Here is a 9,124-nt window from a genome sequence, read left to right as displayed (position 1 = left end):
GTCTTGTTCAATTCTAGAACACAAGTTGTTTTAGCAATATTTTTAATTAATTAAATTGCAGTTATCTTTTTAAATTGTTGTTTGTTTGCGGAAGCTTTTTGAAATAGGATACGTATTTGTGGTGTTTTGAAAAGCATTTATCATTTTGAAAACTCGTGTCCTATTACTACTAGATATGAATCATAATAAACAAATCCCAAATTAAAATTTAAAAATTAAAGAGGTCGTATTACATAACCAGATACACAAATTAAATTATAAAGTAAAATTTAATAAAAAGTCCATGTAGTTGTGTGGCCACCTTTGAGTCCCTCGCAGCACCGACCCTCCTAAAGATTACCTGCGCAGAAAATAGAAGGGTAAGTTTATGAAAAATCAGTGTGTAATCCCTTAACAACGGTCAGTCATGCAGTAGGCATTTACATTCTAGGCCTAAGCCCGCTTTAGTAATAGTTTAATCTCAGATAGGGCCTTAGTCCATTACAGTATCAAAATTAGTGTGGGCCTTAGCCCAATTCAGTAGTGGTCACAGTATAAATATACAAACAGAAATCCTACCTAGCCAGCCTCTACACACCACTCCGTCCAACCCTACACACCATGTGGGGATAAAACTAGCCTACCCATCCCTACACACCAAAAATAGCACCGGTGGCGGCACTAAACAGAAATTGCAGCAGAGTTGCCAGAACAGTACACTTCCTCCAATCATAATAACCCAACCCCGTGCATTATATCATAATATCCTACATGTATGAAACATATATAAAATGGCATGCTCAATATAGTCATTTCATTAGATTGGGGTCTAGATATACTTACTGACCCAACGTTCAAACGTCCACATTTTAAGTGTACGGATTCTAACACGAGCGAGTGCACACTCGTGTAGCATCAATAATCCTATTTTTTGGCTTTTGCCGATTTATGATGGTAGTAGTGTGGTTACACACCTGTTTGTGAAAACGTGTGTCTTGTTCAAGAGTTCCCCAAACCTTGATTGCCAGAGTGTGGTTAGCCTTGTTTAAACCGCTGACGAAGGCTGATTCACCCTCCTAATCGAATAGCTTGCTCAAGTGATGAGAGAAAGGTTTCGACTACTTTAGTATTTACTTGCAAACTCCTTCGCTCCTCGAGAAGTTCTAGAAACCGAAAGAAACACCACACCGATTTGTCAGAGAACAAAAACCAACCCGCAATGAAAGGGATGGAGTATTCAACCTGGCTACCAAATAGGAAGAGTCAGTAAGTAGAATGGTTTGGAGGGAGAAAAGAGAGGAGAACCAAGGGGTATTCGGTCACAATAGCAAGGTGGATAGAAATGAGCTCTGATAACCACAAGAGTCAAAAGAGGGGGAGATGGTATGTTCAGCCAAAGGAGAATTGATTAGGGGAAAAAGAGATGAAAAGGAGTCAAAGAGCACTTGCCTAAAATTGAAACAAAAGCAATAGGGTAATCGGCCTAGGCAACAAAGTGGAAAGGGGATAAGGAAGAATTGAAACACACTAGAACCGAAAGATGCACGAAAAGAACAACAGCAATATTCAGCTTCAGAAACAAAGACTAGGAAGAACCATAATTTGGTAAAAACTCGAAAAGAAGTGACCAATTACCAACTCATAACCGAATTCCTGAATGGTCAAAGCCCTATTCGGCTACAACTCCCCCACTTTCAAATCCCACAAAGTCCTCTTCATATCACTCCACCATTACCTCCTCAACCACCAAATTCAAACTTTCCTCAACTAGTAGTATTTCAGTCAACTTCTACTTTTCACATGTCAAGAGAAGCAAAATAAAACACTCCTTGAGCATAGCGGGACTCGAGCTCAAGACCCTTAGCAGCAGTAACACGCCACTATCCCCTGGACCAATAGGTTTTTTATGACATGCTTTAACCATAATTATTTATGATGCCTACTGACTAGAGACAGGGTTTATTCAAGTAAAAATAAAATTTTTGTACAAGTCAAAGCTTGAACTCAGGACCTCTTAGACACTTCCCAGAACACTAAACCACTGAAGCAAACATGCATTTGTGCAGCATAACATACAAAAATAAACACTTAAATTTTGGGGCATTACAAGGCAATCCATTCAAATCACTAGATTCAATTCGAACTATTTCATCATTCTTGCATCTTAAATCAATAGTTTTCCATTTGCAATTCACAACAACATCATGCAAAGTTAACCAATCCATACCCAGAATTATATCAAACTCATCAAAGGGTAATAACATCAAATCGGCCGAAAAAAATGTCTTAAAACATTAATGGACATTTCTTGCAGACTTTATCAACAAAAACATATCTGTCTAAGGGTTCGATACTCTAATCACAAATTCAGTAGACCCTACAGGAAAAGTCTTACTGTTGACTAAATTCATGCATATATAAGAATACGTTGATCCAAGATTTATCAAAACAATCCTAGAAGTATCATAAAGTGTGAAAGTACCTGTAATCACATCAGGAGATGAAGCTTCCTCACGAGCTTGAATGGCATAGACTCTGGCAGGCGCATGAGCCTCGGATCTAACAGCAGTGTCTTTTGTTCCCTTCTAACTACCACTCACATTAGCCAAATTTCTGGGAGGTCTACCACGAGATGCATTGCCACTTGGCCCCAGATTTTGTACAATTTCTTACTCGACAGATTCAAGGCAATCACGAATGAAATGGTCTAATGATCCACATTTGAAACAAGCCCGATCATATAGTCTACAATTGCTAGGATGTCTTTTACCATAGTGTTTACACTCGGGCCGATCGATCAAACATTTCCAACACTGGCAATAAATGTAGTTGGAGCTATAAAACTCGAATGCGATCTAGCATGATCTCTACTCGAATGTCCCACATTAGCCTTTGAACGGCTTTAACCATCTCTAAATTTCTTTGATGCAGATTGAAATAACTTGCTCGATGGTCTCTTTCACACTTATCTAGCTTCTGAATCAGCTTTTCTTTTCTCTTTCCCGAGTTCTTAAGCATTATAGGCTCGTTCAACAAGTACAACGAATTCATTGATATCAAGAATCCCGACTAACAAGCGGATATCCTCATTCAATCTATCCTCGAATGTCTTGCACATTATTGCTTTAGTCAAAACACATTCTTTATCATACTGACTTAATCTTACAAATTCTTGCTCGTATTGTATAACAGACATACAGCCTTATTCCAGTTCAGAAAACTCTTTACGTTTCTAGTCAATAAATCTTTAACTGATGTATTTCTTTCTGAATTTATCTTGAAAGAAATCTCAGGTGACCCGCTCTCTCGGAACTACTGATATCAAAGTCTTCCACCAGTGATACGACGTATCTCTCAAAAGTGAAACGGCACATTTTATACATTCATTTGAATTCAATGACAATTCATGAAATACTCTTATCGTATTCTGTAGCCAGAACTTGCCTTTTTTAGCATCATTGTTCGTCGTAGCTCAGAACTCTTCAGCTCCATATTTTCTAATCTTATCAACCGAAGGCTTAATCAACTGATTTGGATTAGCTTGTGACATAGCAGGGACTTGCGCTGGATTGACTGGGGTTCGGGGTTGTTGTACAGTCGGATTAGTTCTAATATATTCGGTGAACCAATCATTTATCATTTGATAGAAGGCTTGTCTAGCCTCTCCATCATGGCTACTCGTAGTCGATCTAGAATCAGATGGCGCTGTCCCTTGCGCGGGAGTAGGCGTATTACTTTCGACATCGTCAACAACTGCTCGTTCGAGATCCATTTTCTATATAAAAAGACATTTTCATTGTCAGGATTCATCACACTATCACAATTCATAAATATGGCATGTATAGCTAGACTCACATACACTACGTTAATCTTAGAATCGACTAAATCGTAACTCTGATACCAACCAAATGTAACACCCCTCACCCGTATCCATCACCAGACTAGGGTTAAAGGCATTATTGGACAATCGGAAACATTTTACAAATAATTCACATACATTATCCACCATCATAATCAAACATGATCATAATATCCCTTATATAGGTCATCGAGACCTTAAACCCTAAACCTGCATTAGAAAGGGGTTGGGACTAAACCGAGCTCATATAAAATTTTTCAAAATTTAAACAGTTTTTTAAGTTGTACAGGTCACACACCGGTGTGAACAAGCTATGTGCCTCACACGGCTTTAAACACACCCGTGTGTCTAGGCCGTGTCAAAATAGGCATACATATTGACTTCTCCACACGGCCATAACACACACCCGTGTGCCAGGTCGTGTGAAAATTAAGGAGGCTACTGACTTGGGTCACAAGCCAGTCACACGCTCGTGTGTCTAGCCCGTGGTCGAAACTGACTTGGATACACAGCCTAGCACATGCCTATGTGTGCGACCGTATGGTATGCCCAACTCATTTTGAAATGGCCCTCAAGCAGCACGGCTGAGACACAGGCCCGTGTCCCTACCTGTGTCGGTAAAAATAGGCCATTTACAAGGACAACTTGCCACCCATTTTGAGTCATACCTACAAGCATAAAACCAATCACATTTGCACTATAATTTTAGCCAATTTCAAACCCAAATCATGCATCTTCCATGCCATTTCATTATCAACAAATTTCACACTTGTAACACATATCAAAATATATCTTTCGATAAGCCAAATGCGTACCAAAACATATGATTTATATCCTTGATATTCACATTAAATTTCACACCACATTCTTACCAATTCCAAAATTAAGCATATACCAAACTCACCATTTCTCTTAGCTATTCATGAACACATCAAACATACCATAACTGCATCACATATCATATACCAAAATCAAACCATAAGTTCAAACACAAAGTAGCCATATCACATGGCTAAATATATATTCATTACAAAACATATCCAAATACTTCTAGCCATACATGCCATACTATTATATTTATAATGTCAAAAGGTACCAAAACAAGGTTCGATAGTGTGGTGACGATCCTCGATGATCACCAAGCTTCTAATAGCTACAATATCTATAAAATAATGCAAGCACACACAAAGTAAGCTTTCAAAAGCTTCGTAAGACATATACAAATAAACTTATCTATTAAAACATATAACCATCATATAATTACATATAATCCATAGTCAAATACAATCACAAACCACATAATTCATATATATTTCTCATTTACTCAATTCATTTGCACATAAGGCATACTTTCTCATACTTATATCACATATCATCATTAATACATATACTTAGCTTTTAATTATCAAAAATAGTATACATTTTGAACGTACCTAAACCAGATACACATATCATATGTTAATTCTTTTCTCGGAATACCCGTTGAACCATTTAGAATCTTAAGGATACTCGGATAGCTCGAAAAGATCGTACAAAACCAACGTCCCAGACGTGGTCTTACACGTAAAGCATAAGTCAATGCCAATGTTCTAGACGTGGTTTTACACGATATCACATATCGAATCCTACGTCATGACATATGTATCCTAACTATTCCTAAGGTTCTTATAGGGCTTTTCGGACGTCGGAACTTTGTTGATACTTTCTCGGATTTCTTATATTCAGCTCTCATATTATCATTCATCACAATACAATGACATATATACATGAATAAATTAATTCAAACACATTTATTTGTATATCGACTTACCTCGTTCAGATTCAAATAAACAGAATCGGCTATTCGATGACTTTCGACTTTCCCCGACCTAATTTCGTTTTCTTTGGTTTTTGATCTATATCAATTCAAATTTAACTTACTCACTTCTACTTTCATTAAATTCAATCTAAAATCATATATTTATGGCACTCTACAAACTAGCCCTCACATTTTCACATTTTGACACTAGTCCATATTGCACAAAATCACAAAATACACATAATTTATTTATCCACATGTCTAGCCGAATTTTCAAATAACTTATACAAGCCCACATATTTCATTTATTTCATATTTTAGTCCCTCAAAATCTTCTTTTTACAATTTAGTCCAAATTACTCAAATTCATCAAAAATTCAAAGACAAACCCAAAACATATCTTCCATTTATCAACAACTAACTTCACAAAACTCATAGTTTCATCAATGGCATAACTTAAAATCATCAACAAAATCAGAAATTAGGGTATGGGCTTGATAGTATATAAAGCAACGATTACAAAAAAACATAAAAATTATAAAAAACGGAACATACCTTAATCAATGAAATCAATGGTCGAACCCTTGAGTTTTTATTCTTTCTTTGTCTTTGTGTAATTTCGGCAAGACAAGTGAAAATAAAGCTTTAATTTTGATTATGTTTTATTATAAACATTATAACAACCATTTTACCAATTTAACCTTACTATAATAAATATTTAAGCTTATAATGGATGTCCAACAATGTCCATTTAATATATCAATGGTCTAATTGCATCTTAAAGACTTCACATTTGACAAGACAAATCAATTAGGCACTTAATCAAATAGAAGGCCACTTTTGCATTTTTTGCGATTAAGTCCTTTTATAAAATTAAACACACAAATGATCAAATTTTTATACGAAACTTTCACACATGCTTAACCACATACTATAACCACAAAAAATATTATTAAAATATTTTTTGACTTGGATTTGTGGTCTCAAAATCACTATTCTGACTAGGTTCTAAACTGAATTGTTACACCAACGTTACCTCATATCACATATCACATGTTGCTCACTTTCGAGCTACTCACAGATTTGCTCACACAAGCTATCGGTCAGGATGTAGCTACAAGGATGCTCACACAAGCTCTAAGGTACCCACAACACATGTCGGACTACCCAGCCACCGGTAGAACATACAAGACCAGTACCCGGAATGCCAAAACATGTGTCACATATATCATGAACTCAGACCACAACTCATGAGCTCAATCACATAGTTCCTAGTGACATGTCACTTGTATCCTAAACTATTCCTAAGGTTCGAACGGGATTCTTCAATACCACATTTCTCTCGAACTTGCTCGTAACGTCGATTTCAATACTCATAGCACCAATCACATATTCGTGGAGTAATCAAAGCATAATTCATGATACAATTTAGGCAATAAACACATGATACAACATCACTAAATATGTATGTACTTACCATACATGCAATATTAAAGCATTTAAAGTATGGTACATGTTGCATTATTTGCAAATGAACTTACCTCGGTATAAAATGATAGAAACGAGCCTAATCCTCGTACACCTTGTTTTTCCTCGGATCAAGACCCGAATCACTTTTTCTTGATCTATAATGCCAAATTTAACTTGTTCAATACACACATTGCTCATATCAACCCATAATAAATACTTTGGTAAATTACCTTTTTACCCTTAACTTTTTACTTATTTACACTTTAGTCCTTAGGCTCGTAAAATGAAATGCATGCATTTTCTTTGTCACCCAAGCCTAGCCGATTCGTATTCTAACTCATATCAGCCCATATTTCACATTAAATCACATTTCTACTTACCCATTTCTTCATCTTTTATAAAAAAAGTCCTTTTTAGGTGTTTTCACTAAAAATCACTTAGTAAAAGATGTTTATCACAAACCAAACATTCATATTCCTCCATTAAACATCAAAATACATGCATGTCACACATGGGTATGTTTTTGAACATGAACCCTAGGTCAAAATAATGGTAGAAATAAGATCGGTTGATGAAAACTTAAAAAATGTAAAGAAAATTAAAAACGGGGCTTGGGAGCACTTATAATCAAGTTTGAAAAGTTGAAAACCCTAGCAATGGAGACTCCCCAAATTTCGGCACCCTTAGAGAAGATGGACATCATTTTTGCTTGATTTTTCCCTTTTTATTCTTTTATTAACCAAAAGACCAAAATGCCCTTAAGGCCGACCTTTCTATCAAATATTTCCTGTTCATGCCCATTTTTGTCCAAAATTTTAGAACTTGGTCAAATTGCTATTTAAGGACCTCTAATTAATAATTCTGTAACACCCCTTACCCGTATTTGACGTCGGTACAGGGTTCGAGGCATTATCAAACTTAAACTCACTCAAACATACAAAATCGAGACATGAATTTTTGTCTAAATTTAAACTTTTCATTTACAAGCATAAAGTCCCTTATATAGGCCTACGAGGCCCAAAACAAATTTTGGTAGTGGTTCAGGACTAAATCGAGAACTATAAAAATAATAGGGAGACTTCGAAAATTTCCTTGTTCTAAAAAGTCACACGCCCGTGTGGTTAGGCTGTGTAGTCACAAACGCCGTGTTTCTTGGGACACGATTGTGTCCTCAGCACTTGTAACTCTCTGAATATGACGTCATCAACCAAATAAGGTCTCACGGCGAAGTCACACTCTTGTGTGCTTAGGCCGTGTAGCGAATTAAATTCTAAAAATTAAGTTCAGATTTCACACGACCTGGGCACACACCCATGTCCTAAGGTCGTGTCCTTTACACGACTGAGACGCACAGTCGTGTCTCTACTCGTGTGTTTACTACTGAGCATTCTGTTTTAAATAATTATAGTGTAGGGGACACACGGCCAGATCACAAGCCATGGGGCAGACTGTGTGTCACACACGACCAAGACACTTACCCGTGTATCTAAACATGTGGACAACTTCTAGGTTATTTTCCAAGCCATTTTCCACCTTTAAGCACTCACACATTTAGGCTCACTTCATGGCATACATCATGGCACATTTGGTTACTCAAGCATTTACAAACATGGTTAATTTATGACTTGGTAATGTCAACATATCACCTATTCAGACTATCATGCATTCATATGGCATTCCATACCAATTTCATAGTTGTCAATCATCTTTACTAACCTACTTTCAAGTTACACACTTGCATCACATTTATTGTCCTACACATTAATCATAGTTCATATAGCAAACAAACATGCCATCCATTACACTCATTAACCATAAGCAACCATAACCATATTAAAGCATAAGCATATTTGTATGCATGCACCAATAATTAGGGTTACAACCCAAATAATCAATATGAGCCACCTCTCATGGCCATATACAAAATAATCATAATACCTTCATGAGCCAACACATTTGGCTAATCAATATGACACATAACAAAAAGACCAAGACCCTATACATGCCATACTCAAAAT

Source organism: Gossypium arboreum, chromosome 6 (genome assembly GCF_025698485.1).
Source record: "Gossypium arboreum isolate Shixiya-1 chromosome 6, ASM2569848v2, whole genome shotgun sequence".
NCBI classification, from domain to species: Eukaryota; Viridiplantae; Streptophyta; class Magnoliopsida; order Malvales; family Malvaceae; genus Gossypium; species Gossypium arboreum.
The sequence above is the reverse complement of the archived record's forward strand: the minus strand, read 5'-3'. Positions refer to the sequence as shown.